This window comes from Megalobrama amblycephala, linkage group LG21, assembly GCF_018812025.1.
Source record: "Megalobrama amblycephala isolate DHTTF-2021 linkage group LG21, ASM1881202v1, whole genome shotgun sequence".
Classification (NCBI taxonomy): Eukaryota; Metazoa; Chordata; class Actinopteri; order Cypriniformes; family Xenocyprididae; genus Megalobrama; species Megalobrama amblycephala.
In genome coordinates this window covers 10,607,905-10,621,857 of record NC_063064.1, presented here as the reverse complement: position 1 = coordinate 10,621,857, position 13,953 = coordinate 10,607,905, and the positions used below count along the sequence as shown (strand labels likewise).

Below are 13,953 nucleotides of genomic sequence, written 5' to 3'. Positions count from 1 at the left end.
TATATTCTTCACATTGAGATAAATATTTTGCAACTTCTTTTACATTGATATGATGCTTTTTTTCCAAAGATATTAATTTTAGAATTGTGTCAATACAAAATAGCTTTATTACAGTTTAAGGGTAAAAAGTATCCTTTTCCAGGCAATATTTGTACATTAAACACCATGACTATATTCTTTACATTGAGATAAATATTTGTAAACTTCTTTTAGACTGATGTGAGGCTTTTTTCCAAAGAAATTAATTTTAGAAGTGTGTCAATACAAAATAGCTTTATTAGACATTAAGGGTACAAACTACACTTTTACAGTAAATATTACTATATTAAACACTATAAGTGCGTTCTTTACATTGAGATAAATATTTTGCAACTTCTTTTAGACTGATATGATGCTTTTTTCCAAAGATATTAATTTTAGAAATGTGTCAATACAAAATAGCTTTATTACAGTTTAAGGGTAAAAAGTATCCTTTTCCAGGCAATATTTGTACATTAAACACCATGACTATGTTCTTTACATTGAGATAAATATTTGTAAACATCTTTTACACTGATATGAGGCTTTTTTCCAAAGAAATTAATTTTAAAAGTGTCAATACAAAATAGCTTTATTAGACTTTAGGGGAACAAACTATACTTTTCCAGTCAATATTACTATATTAAACACTATAAGTGTGTTCTTTACATTGAGATAAATATTTTGCAACTTCTTTTAGACTGATATGAGGCTTTTTTCCAAAGATATTAATTTTAGAAGTGTGTCAATACAAAATAGTTTAATTAGACTTTAAGGGTACAAACTATACTTTTACAGTAAATATTACTATATTAAACACTATAAGTGTGTTCTTTACATTGAGATAAATATTTTGCAACTTCTTTTAGACTGATATGAGGCTTTTTTCCAAAGATATTAATTTTAGAAGTGTGTAAATACAAAATAGCTTTATTACAGTTTAAGAGTAAAAAGTATCCTTTTCCAGGCAATATTTGTACATTAAACACTATGACTATATTCTTTACATTGAGATAAATATTTTGCAACTGCTTTTACACTGATATGATGCTTTTTTCAAAAGATATTAATTTTAGAAGTGTGTCAATAAAAAATAGCTTTATTACACTTTAAGGGTACAAACTACTCTTTTACAGTCAATATTACTATATTAAACACTATGAGTATGTTTGAGTATGTTTGATTAACCAGTAATTTATGTTTTGTATCTGTGTATTATTTATGTTTTAAAGTACTACCATAATAATGATAAATCAATGACAACTGCATACATGACTATAAATGATTATGAATTTTTTTATAAAAACAAACAAAATAATGTTCAAAATAATGTTCAAAATAATAAGAAAGTAAAACACAAATATATAGTTGCCTTTGAAGAAGATTTTATAGTAAAATTGATAATAATACAGCATAATATAAGCATGTCTCACTCCACAAATATAATCATACATGAACAAAGAGCAGAAAGGGTGTGCGCTTGCTAGTAAAAAAGTATGCTGTATGAGAAAATTTAGGAATGTGTTTACATGTATGGAAATTTATATTTCAAGCTGAAGAATATGTGTCACATGGTAAATGTTACATTTCTCAGAATATCTATAAAATGTATGGCGAAGGGCTTTTGCCTGTATATATAGTGAGACAATAGCAGAAATCAGGAGCGGTCTCCTGAAGAGGCTATCTCCTTGGTTGTACAATAAAGTAAAAATACTTCTGTAATCAAAGATCTTTGACAAGTCATTTTTTTACATAGAGCATAAACCACAACACTTTCTTAAAGTAAAAGAGGTTGTTATTGAAAACCCTTACATTGTTCATATCACTTCACTTGCATCCTAATTATGAAAAAAAAGAAGAAAAAAAAAACATTTTAGGTGTTTTAAATGTTTTTGTAGATAATAAAAAGTCAACTACCCAATATCACAAATATTTCAACCTCCCAAATGCAAGTATTTCTTCCCCCAAAATTCATTCACATAAAAGACCAGCAGAGGACAACAAGCAACACAACAATATGAAGCCTATACCAAATACTAAAAAAGTGTAAAGCATTTACATAACATATCAAATAGGCAAAACATTTTTTCTTACAATGTAAGAACACTTTCAGCATAAGCTCCTCTAACTGAATAGCTTACAGACACAAATCACAAGTCCATGGTTCTTCCTGTGCTGGCACTTTAATGTTGAGACGATACCACCTCAGACAAATTTCACATTGAACCTGGAAGGAAAATAGGAAATGTTGTTAGATTTATTTGCACAGTGTTGTAATTATTAAATGTAGTTCTGAAAACACATGCTTTCACTTAAAACAAAAAGTCAACAGCCGGATAAACAATACCCAGTCGTAGAGCACATCTACTGGATCTCTTTGTCTGTATCCACAGTTTGAGCATTGATCATCTTTGTGACGTATTTCTTTGCGTTCACACTTAACGCATTGCTCCTCTTTTGGGGGTAATTCTTTTTGGGGGCAGTGTGTGATTATGGTAGTCTTACACAACATGAACTTTGCTTAGTTTCCATTATTACTGTTTTGGATCTACACATGCTAAATATCTTTTTTAAAACAGACTATCATACCCGAATTTTTGGCATGCCTTTTCATTTCATTTCATTTGTACCACTCAGAGAGTCAAGCATGAAAAGGGTGTCAGTCTGAGCATATACAAACTAAATTGGATAAAAAGAAACAAATAAATTAGCAAATAAATGTCACTGAAAGATCAAACATGTCTAAATGGGCATATGTAGTAGCTTATCATTGAAATTAGCACTCTTTTACTTACCACAAACCTCCAGTGATTTTTGGTGATATTGACAAAAGTGATGACCCCATCATATTGCTCTAAGTTGACCTGTTTATCAAAAATTTAAAAGATCATGTCTGTGCAGTGTACATGTGAAAATTAAATATCATAAGTAGTTGCACTCACTTTTCAAAATCCTTGCTGTTCCATCTGCTCTCTTGTGCCATTTAAAATGACACCTGTGGTGTCATGGCTTAGCTGGTAGAGATTTGCATCCTCCTTATTAAGTACAGTTCTGAAATAGCACTCAATAGTCTAAAATGATAAAGCATTTCAATTTGAATCACATTACTTGATTGACATACATTGAGGACAACATTTACTGTTACATACAAATATAATTGTAATTATGCATTTAGATTTTTGTTCTGTAATGTGTACCTCTCCAAATAACCATTCATGTGGCCTCAGTGCATTGAATTCCTTGTGATGTAAAAGGAACTCGAGATCCTGGCTAGGAGACTGAACAATTACAACAACTAGCAGCTCTGTATGTTCCTTCTTCTTCAATAGTATCTGGATCTGTAATGATATGAAGTTCATAGAGTAAATAATAGCGTACCTTCATATATGCAATTAATAGTTTAACGTTTTGTTCTAATGACTTCATTACCTGTTCATCTACATGGAGTCCATCTGCAGGAGGCTGACATGCATCAGAACTTGAAGTTTCCACTTCCACATCCTTCTTGATCCTCTTTTTGGGGAGCAGGTATTTTATGTGGAACAGAAAAGAATTTGGATTCGGTGGATGGGAAACGGTCTTCCTTCTTCTTCCAAGTTTCTTGAGATTGATCAAGGTTCAAAGGTGCCTCAGGTTGCCGCAAAAGCTTTTGAGGAAGTACATGCTTGATGATATGCTCTGTATACCTCGCTTGTAGAGACTTGTGCATCTTTCTTATGAAGGTCCCTGTTTTGACTTTTCTTTCTTTATGCATTATGGAATGTTTGACAATTCCAAACCACCTTTCAATGTGACAGTTGGCATCTCTTGTTTTTGGTTGTTTCTTTGTTGTCTCCATGTACTGTTCATGACATTCATCCATCAGGTCTCCCAACAGCAAGCCACTCCAAAGAGGAAAGATAGCAAGGTACATATCAAAGAGGACTGTGAGAATGCCTGGACAAAAGTATGGGTTGTCTTCTGTTGCCAACCCTGTGTCATCATCAACCATTTCTTCCTTCACCTCTTTCATAATCTGCTGAAAAAAGGCATAGAATGGTGATTTGCCACTGATGGTCGTTGCATGTGTTCTGTCTTCACTTTCACACATTTCCCAGTCTTCAGATTGGGGAGTTTCTTCCAGTGGCTCCACTTTGGATCTTGAAATGACACTCTCCAAAATACGCAGACTTTCTTTGACGAGGTCTGTGTTTTGTTGGGTTGTGAGCAAGGCACATAATGCACGGAACACCTTTCTTTATTAAGTCATGTTGCTGGCATTTTGAAGTCTTGCGAAAGCATATGTGGCAAAGTATCTCAGTCCTTTGTCATCTGTTTGCCTACAGATTGCCTGTCTGACAGCTTTCAGGATGTGAGCAGAGCAAATGTGTAGTACAGTATATGACTTCATTTCATCCACTGATTTTTTTGTTCATGCAGAAGTCATATGCTCTGTTGAGGTAAGTGCCGATGTGCTCTTTGTTGAAAGCGAGCATCACACTTTGTATTAAAGCCCAGCTATAATCAGTTTCGACCTGGTGAATTTTTATTTGGGTGTACTTTGATAAATGCAAAGTGAATTGCATGAGCCAAAATGTGATTGGTGGTACTGAGTGCTTCATTGGAGAGCGTTTCACAAATAGGCAGTGGTGGTGCATCTCGACCTGCATTTCCTGGAAGAGTGAGCGCATATTACAACACCGGTTTTGGCTGTTCTGGAATGTTTGACACTACACCACCAGTGGCATCAAGATAGAGGGTCACAGGAGACTTACTTCGCAAATGATGCACAAGAATGCTGATCCCCCAACTCAGAGTACAAATGAACAATGAACCGATTCACACTGAAATGCTGTATGTAGCCTGGTATTTTGAAGTATTTTTCGTCAATGTCCTTAAATATTGTCTGCCTTAAGGATGTCCATCTTGATGTTAGAGTGTTTAATGAAGTCATATTAACTGAAAAGTTCAGTATCAAAGGTCTAAGGCTGTTTTGATGAACACACACAGTTCCAGTTCAATAGCTTTTGAAAACACACTCACAGCCTTTCAAAAGAAGTTGTAAAATATTTATATTAATGTAAAGAACAAATGAAAAGTGTTTAATGAAGTCATTTTATCTGAAAAAGTTCAGTATCAAAGGTCTAAGTCTGTTTTGACACACATAGTTCCAGTTCAATAGCTTTTGAAAACACACTCACAACCTTTCAAAAGAAGTTGTAAAATATTTATATTAATGTAAAGAACAAATGAAAAGTGTTTAATGAAGTCATATTAACTGAAAAGGTTTAGTATCAAAGGCTTAAGGCTGTTTTGATGGACACACACAGTTCCAGTTCAATAGCTTTTGAAAACACACTCACAACCTTTCAAAAGAAGTTGTAAAATATTTATATTAATGTAAAGAACAAATGAAAAGTGATTAATGAAGTCATTTTATCTGAAAAAGTTCAGTATCAAAGGTCTAAGGCTGTTACTTCGGTAAAGTTGGTTTTATATTCGCACATTCGGACTTCCGCGTTTAAGATTTGTCTAATTATATGTGCTTTGAAGTGAATATTTGCAAATACAAAGCATGGCATGCTATTCACAGCTAATTATTATCAATCTGTACATTTTCCAGAATCGAACAAGACGGCCATATATTGTTTAATCGCTTACTTACTTGCTGAATGTCTGCTGAATGTCCAATGTTGTGCGGAAAACCACATAGGGAGCGTCTCAAAAGTTCGATATTGTTTTATTTTGTGCAAACAGACAACTACATTTTATCCAACTATGTACAATATAGAATATAGATATTTTTCTGTTTCTGTTTCTATACCTACAGAACATACAGCCCATGTATTGCTGTTTTATTCACCTCTGTTTCTCTGGTTTGAAGTGGTAATAAAAACAGTGTTCTCCACGTGTTAAAATAAATGGCTAAACTTCTTAACTATCTTTTATATTTTCCTGTTGTATGACACCTTCGTTTAACAATAAACTCTCACAATATCACAAATCATGTGCATTGAAGGATGTTTACAGTCCTGCAGAATTATCACTGTCCATGGTACTGAATCAATCAGATTATTGACAAGCATTCACAAAGTATAACAGCAAACAGGATGTTTAACTTGGGTGAACACTTCAAAGAGTAGTGTAAAAACTTTTTTTCAAGATGGTTTACTGGACATTTATGAGAAAGGTAGGGTACCACAATGTTTATTCACCCAATTTGTAGGCTACTGCATTTAAAAAAAGTAATAGGCTATGTGATCATAAAGATGTTACTACTTTTACAAATCATATTTGTATATCCTTTTTTTATGAACACATCTATATTGAAATATTACAAAATCTGAACATATTACAAAATTATTTTTTATGTGTCTACTTCACAAAAACGGAGATTTGCGTTTGTGGCTACGTGATGATGTCATCACGCAATGAAATCACAACGTAATTTAGCAACTTATAGCAACAAATCGACCAGCCTGAAATCAACTGAAGGCAAAAGACATTAAATCTCTTAATATCTCAGCAGAGGAGGATTAAAGAACTCCACAAACAGCATTACCAGCTTCACTTATTACTAACTTCACTGACATTTATTTCTGTCAGACGTCTGCAGCAGTTCTTATTGATAATTAACACAACTTTTATATTTCTTTCATTTAAGGTTACCGTGATGGTGATTGATGTTTCCATTTATTGGTCTCTAAAGTTTTGTTATAAGTAGTGGCGTTCTTTGATTACTGAGACAGTTTGTTTAACAAACATGTTTGCAGTATATCAATAATTGTAATGTTATGAAAAGATAAAAGATCGGAAATTATTATTATAAAAGAATCGTGGATTTTCCTTACTATCCAGTGTTAATTTGAATGTAATTGTTAACATGTACTATATTAATAAATTAAAATAAAAAGTCTTTTCTGCAGTGACACAAGAACACATCAACAATCAACCCATGATTCTCAGTAACGGTGACCAAAGTTTCATGCCGCAATGCATGCTGGGTACCATGGTAAACAAAAAAAAAAACTCCCAGAATGCATCACACTATTAATAAATAATGCAACTGAATTGTACAATATATTTTTTTCTAACTATTGTTGGAAAACGATAGTTGTTTGCTGTGATTTTTGTTGTGTTTTATTCGCTTTTTATGTCGAATTTATCTTTATGAATATTTTGTTTATTGTCACCATTGTTGAGATTCATATGCTGATTACTGATATCTATATTTCTCATTAGAGTCCTCTTTCCTTCAATCCTGCAGTACAGTTAGGCTATAATCCGTGTTGTTCTATCACCGGATTAGCGAATAAAATATATTAAGGACTTATAATAATTATTATATTACAAACTCATTGATAAAACCAGATATAATTAATGACATCTAAAAAAGAACTACCCATAATTCTACTCATATATTTCCACTTCAGCTTATTGCTTCAATTGTGTTTTAACACACATTGATTCAGCAGTCAAGCATAAACCAAACGTTTAAACATTAGTGGCCAACTACTGGAACCACCAATCACCATCATGGTAACCCATATTTATCAAGCATCTGACAATTACTCACAAGAACACTGCAGAAAAAAAATCTTGGCTCAAATCTGTGCTTAAAAGTTACTTATGAAGCATCTCAGTCATAATTTAAGTGAACTACATCTTAAGTGTCAGAGCGTCAGCGTCTTAGAGATGATTCACGACACTTTGCTGTGCCACAAATGGTATTTTGGATGACGACATAGGCATGGACCAATCACTGAATAGATTTCCTTATTTAAGAATATTCTCAGATAAATTCACACTGAATGGTGGAATTCCTCAGAGGACTTTACATTCAACACATTTGACAATAAATATTTTTCAAGATAATACATTACGATATACACATTGGAAATGAAAGATACACATGTTTTCCACCACCTTTTAATAGTAATTTTTTAAACGGTATTTTGTTACCTGACCTGCCTAGCCTAGATTTTATGATCATTCCAGATGTGACAGATACTTTTATATAGCCCACGTTCGTGATTTTTTTTTTTCCAGCGGTGAAGGGGGGTGGTGTGGAATCCTGCACAGAAATCACCAACATTGTATTACAGTGAGGTTCTTGACTGTTTGAAGTAAAGTATTTGGAGTTTCGTAGGACTTTGCAGACGGTTCCTTTCATTCTGTCTCTTAGCCGTGTGCGTATAGAGATCAGTGCGTGTTTTCCACTGCGGATGAAAGCTGGTTTTGAGGAAAATAAGGCTGTTGCTGCTTGTCTGTGTTACTACGATTAAAAAGAGGTGTTATTTGTGTAGTAACAGCGTTTAGCGCGCACACGTTATTGATCCGGGAAATTGGAATCTGTGAATATGCGGCCAAGTTTACTTTTACTCTGAACCCCTGTATTAAGTAGCTTGATTAACCAGTCGTTTATGTTTTGTTTGTGTGTGTCATTTATGTTTTAAACTTCTTCAGTTAAAATTATCATTAAACACTTTTCATTTGTTCTTTACATTAATATAAATATTTTACAACTTCTTTTGAAAGGCTGTGAGTGTGTTTTCAAAAGCTATTGAACTGGAACTGTGTGTGTCCATCAAAACAGCCTTAGACCTTTGATACTGAACTTCTTCAGTTAAAATGACTTCATTAAACACTTTTCAACTCTTCTTTACATTAAGATAACTATTTTTCAACTTCTTTTAGACTGATATGAGGCTTTTTTTTCAAAAGATATTAATTTTAGAAGTGTGTCAATACAAAATAGCTTTATTAGACATTAAGGGTACAAACTACACTTTTACAGTAAATATTACCCTTATTAAACACTATAAGTGTGTTCTTTACATTGAGATAAATATTTTGCAACTTCTTTTACACTGATATGATGCTTTTTTCCAAAGATATTAATTTTAGAAATGTGTCAATACAAAATAGCTTTATTACAGTTTAAGGGTAAAAAGTATCCTTTTCCAGGCAATATTTGTACATTAAACACCATGACTATATTCTTTACATGGAGATAAATATTTTGCAACTTCTTTTACATTGATATGATATTTTTTTCCAAAGATATTAATTTTAGAAGTGTGTCAATAAAAATAGCATTACTACACATTAAGGGTACAAACTACACTTTTACAGTAAATATTACTATATTAAACACTGTGACTATATTCTTCACATTGAGATAAATATTTTGCAACTTCTTTTACATTGATATGATCATTTTTTCCAAAGATATTAATTTTAGAATTGTGTCAATACAAAATAGCTTTATTACAGTTTAAGGGTAAAAAGTATCCTTTTCCAGGCAATATTTGTACATTAAACACCATGACTATGTTCTTTACATTGAGATAAATATTTGTAAACATCTTTTAGACTGATATGAGGCTTTTTTCCAAAGAAATTAATTTTAGAAGTGTGTCAATACAAAATAGTTTAATTAGACTTTAAGGGTACAAACTATACTTTTCCAGTCAATATTACTATATTAAACACTATAAGTGTGTTCTTTACATTGAGATAAATATTTTGCAACTTCTTTTACACTGATATGATGCTTTTTTCAAAAGATATTAATTTTAGAAGTGTGTCAATACAAAATAGCTTTATTACAGTTTAAGAGTAAAAAGTATCCTTTTCCAGGCAATATTTGTACATTAAACACTATGACTATATTCTTTACATTGAGATAAATATTTTGCAACTGCTTTTACACTGATATGATAATTTTTTCAAAAGATATTAATTTTATAAGTGTGTCAATACAAAATAGCTTTATTACACTTTAAGGGTACAAACTACACTTTTACAGTAAATATTATTATATTAAACACTATAAGTGTGTTCTTTACATTGAGATAAATATTTTGCAACTTCTTTTACACTGATATGATAATTTTTTCAAAAGATATTAATTTTATAAGTGTGTCAATACAAAATAGCTTTATTACAGTTTAAGGGTACAAAGTATCCTTTTCCAGGCAATATTTGTACATTAAACACAATGACTATATTCTTTACATTGAGATAAATATTTGTAAACGTCTTTTACACTGTTCTGATGCTTTTTTCCAAAGATATTAATTTTAATAGTGTGTAAATACAAAATAATTTTACTACACATTAAGGGTACAAACTACACTTTTACAGTAAATATTGCTATATTAAACACTGTGACTGTGTTCTTTAAATTGAGATAAATATTTTGCAACTTCTTTTAGACTGATATGATGCTTTTTTCCAAAGATATTAATTTTAGAAGTGTGTCAATACAAAATAGCTTTACTACACTTTAAGGGTACGAACTACACTTTTACAGTAAATATTATTATATTAAACACTATTAGTGTGTTCTTTACATTGAGATAAATATTTTGCAACCTCTTTTACACTGATATGATAATTTTTTCAAAAGATATTAATTTTAGAAGTGTGTCAATACAAAATAGCTTTATTACAGTTTAAGAGTAAAAAGTATCCTTTTCCAGGCAATATTTGTACATTAAACACTATGACTATATTCTTTACATTGAGATAAATATTTTGCAACTTCTTTTACACTGATATGATATTTTTTTCCAAAGATATTAATTTTAGAAGTGTGTCAATACAAAATAGCTTTATTAGACTTTAAGGGTACAAACTATACTTTTCCAGTCAATATTACTATATTAAACACTGTGACTATATTCTTTACATTGAGATAAATATTTTGCAACTTCTTTTATACTGATATGATAATTTTTTCCAAAGATATTAATTTTAGAAGTGTGTCAATAAAAAATAGCTTTATTACACTTTAAGGGTACAAACTACTCTTTTACAGTCAATATTACTATATTAAACACTATGAGTATGTTTGAGTATGTTTGATTAACCAGTAATTTATGTTTTGTATCTGTGTATTATTTATGTTTTAAAGTACTACCATAATAATGATAAATCAATGACAACTACATACATGACTATAAATGATTATGAATTTTTTTATAAAAACAAACAAAATAATGTTCAAAATAATAAGAAAGTAAAGCACTAATGTATAGTTGCCTTTGAAGAAGATTTTATTATAGTAAAATTGATAATAATACAGCATAATATAAGCATGTCTCCCTCCACAAATATAATCATACATGAACAAAGAGCAGAAAGCGCTTGCTAGTAAAAAAAGTATGCTGTATGAGAAAATTTAGGAATGTGTTTACATGTATGGAAATTTATATTTCAAGCTGAAGAATATGTGTCACATGGTAAATGTTACATTTCTCAGAATATCTATAAAATGTATGGCGAAGGGCTTTTGCCTGTATATATAGTGAGACGATAGCAGAAATCAGGAGCGGTCTCCTGAAGAGGCTATCTCCTTGGTTGTACAATAAAGTAAAAATACTTCTGTAATCAAAGATCTTTGACAAGTCATTTTTTTACATAGAGCATAAACCACAACACTTTCTTAAAGTAAAAGAGGTTGTTATTGAAAACCCTTACATTGTTCATATCACTTCACTTGCATCCTAATTATGAAAAAAAAGAAGGAAAAAAAAACATTTTAGGTGTTTTAAATGTTTTTGTAGATAATAAAAAGTAAACTACCCAATATCACAAATATTTCAACCTCCCAAATGCAAGTATTTCTTCCCCCAAAATTCATTCACATAAAAGACCAGCAGAGGACAACAAGCAACACAACAATATGAAGCCTATACCAAATACTAAAAAAGTGTAAAGCATTTACATAACATATCAAATAGGCAAAACCTTTTTTCTTACAATGTAAGAACACTTTCAGCATAAGCTCATCTAACTGAATAGCTTACAGACACAAATCACAAGTCCATGGTTCTTCCTGTGCTGGCACTTTAATGTTGAGACGATACCACCTCAGACAAATTTCACATTGAACCTGGAAGGAAAATAGGAAATGTTGTTAGATTTATTTGCACAGTGTTGTAATTATTAAATGTAGTTGTGAAAACACATGCTTTCACTTAAAACGAAAAGTCAACAGCCGGATAAACAATACCCAGTCGTAGAGCACATCTACTGGATCTCTTTGTCTGTATCCACAGTTTGAGCATTGATCATCTTTGTGACGTATTTCTTTGCGTTCACACTTAACGCATTGCTCCTCTTTTGGGGGTAATTCTTTTTGCAGTGTGTGATTATGGTAGTCTTACACAACATGAACTTTGCTTAGTTTCCATTATTACTGTTTTGGATCTACACATGCTAAATATCTTTTTTAAAACAGACTATCATACCCGAATTTTTGGCATGCCTTTTCATTTCATTTCATTTGTACCACTCAGAGAGTCAAGCATGAAAAGGGTGTCAGTCTGAGCATATACAAACTAAATTGGATAAAAAGAAACAAATAAATTAGCAAATAAATGTCACTGAAAGATCAAACATGTCTAAATGGGCATATGTAGTAGCTTATCATTGAAATTAGCACTCTTTTACTTACCACAAACCTCCAGTGATTTTTGGTGATATTGACAAAAGTGATGACCCCATCATATTGCTCTAAGTTGACCTGTTTATCAAAAATTTAAAAGATCATGTCTGTGCAGTGTACATGTGAAAATTAAATATCATAAGTAGTTGCACTCACTTTTCAAAATCCTTGCTGTTCCATCTGCTCTCTTGTGCCATTTAAAATGACACCTGTGGTGTCAATGGCTTAGCTGGTAGAGATTTGCATCCTCCTTATTAAGTACAGTTCTGAAATAGCACTCAATAGTCTAAAATGATAAAGCATTTCAATTTGAATCACATTACTTGATTGACATACATTGAGGACAACATTTACTGTTACATACAAATATAATTGTAATTATGCATTTAGATTTTTGTTCTGTAATGTGTACCTCTCCAAATAACCATTCATGTGGCCTCAGTGCATTGAATTCCTTGTGATGTAAAAGGAACTCGAGATCCTGGCTAGGAGACTGAACAATTACAACAACTAGCAGCTCTGTATGTTCCTTCTTCTTCAATAGTATCTGGATCTGTAATGATATGAAGTTCATAGAGTAAATAATAGCGTACCTTCATATATGCAATTAATAGTTTAAAGTTTTGTTCTAATGACTTCATTACCTGTTCATCTACATGGAGTCCATCTGCAGGAGGCTGACATGCATCAGAACTTGAAGTTTCCACTTCCACATCCTTCTTGATCCTCTTTTTGGGGAGCAGGTATTTTATGTGGAACAGAAAAGAATTTGGATTCGGTGGATGGGAAACGGTCTTCCTTCTTCTTCCAAGTTTCTTGAGATTGATCAAGGTTCAAAGGTGCCTCAGGTTGCCGCAAAAGCTTTTGAGGAAGTTCATGCTTGATGATATGCTCTGTATACCTCGCTTGTAGAGACTTGTGCATTTTTCTTATGAAGGTCCCTGGTTTGACTTTTTTTCTTTATGCATTATGGAATGTTTGACAATTCCAAACCACCTTTCAATGTGACAGTTGGCATCTCTTGTTTTTGGTTGTTTCTTTGTTGTCTCCATGTACTGTTCATGACATTCATCCATCAGGTCTCCCAACAGCAAGCCACTCCAAAGAGGAAAGATAGCAAGGTACATATCAAAGAGGACTGTGAGAATGCCTGGACAAAAGTATGGGTTGTCTTCTGTTGCCAACCCTGTGTCATCATCAACCATTTCTTCCTTCACCTCTTTCATAATCTGCTGAAAAAAGGCATAGAATGGTGATTTGCCACTGATGGTCGTTGCATGACACGAAACCGAAACCAAACTGTTCTGTCTTCACTTTCACACATTTCCCAGTCTTCAGATTGGGGAGTTTCTTCCAGTGGCTCCTCTTTGGATCTTGAAATGACACTCTCCAAAATACGCAGACTCTCTTTGACGAGGTCTGTGTTTTGTTGGGTTGTGAGCAAGGCACATAATGCACGGAACACCTTTCTTGATTAAGTCTTGTTGCTGGCATTTTGA

At 32.3% G+C, this 13,953-nt stretch overlaps 3 long non-coding RNA genes across 4 annotated transcripts; all 3 read right to left on the bottom strand.

The window, feature by feature from the left end:
• Positions 1–1,604: 1,604 nt before the first annotated feature.
• On the bottom strand, positions 1,605–4,745 carry LOC125256131. 2 transcript variants are annotated; one of them, XR_007182051.1, is made up of 6 exons: positions 3,448–4,745; positions 3,216–3,356; positions 2,961–3,089; positions 2,814–2,882; positions 2,366–2,697; positions 1,605–2,245 (listed from the first exon to the last, which is right to left on the bottom strand). It is a non-coding gene; the product is annotated as an uncharacterized LOC125256131 (long non-coding RNA). The 2 variants fall into 2 exon arrangements; XR_007182052.1 differs by having other exon boundaries at positions 2,608–2,697.
• A 6,121-nt stretch (positions 4,746–10,866) lies between these two features.
• Positions 10,867–12,671, bottom strand: LOC125257250. Its single transcript, XR_007182273.1, has 3 exons — positions 12,611–12,671; positions 12,464–12,532; positions 10,867–12,347 (listed from the first exon to the last, which is right to left on the bottom strand). It is a non-coding gene; the product is annotated as an uncharacterized LOC125257250 (long non-coding RNA).
• Positions 12,672–12,675: 4 nt separating this feature from the next.
• LOC125257249 lies at positions 12,676–13,725 on the bottom strand. Its single transcript, XR_007182272.1, has 3 exons — positions 13,099–13,725; positions 12,867–13,007; positions 12,676–12,740 (listed from the first exon to the last, which is right to left on the bottom strand). It is a non-coding gene; the product is annotated as an uncharacterized LOC125257249 (long non-coding RNA).
• Positions 13,726–13,953: the final 228 nt, after the last annotated feature.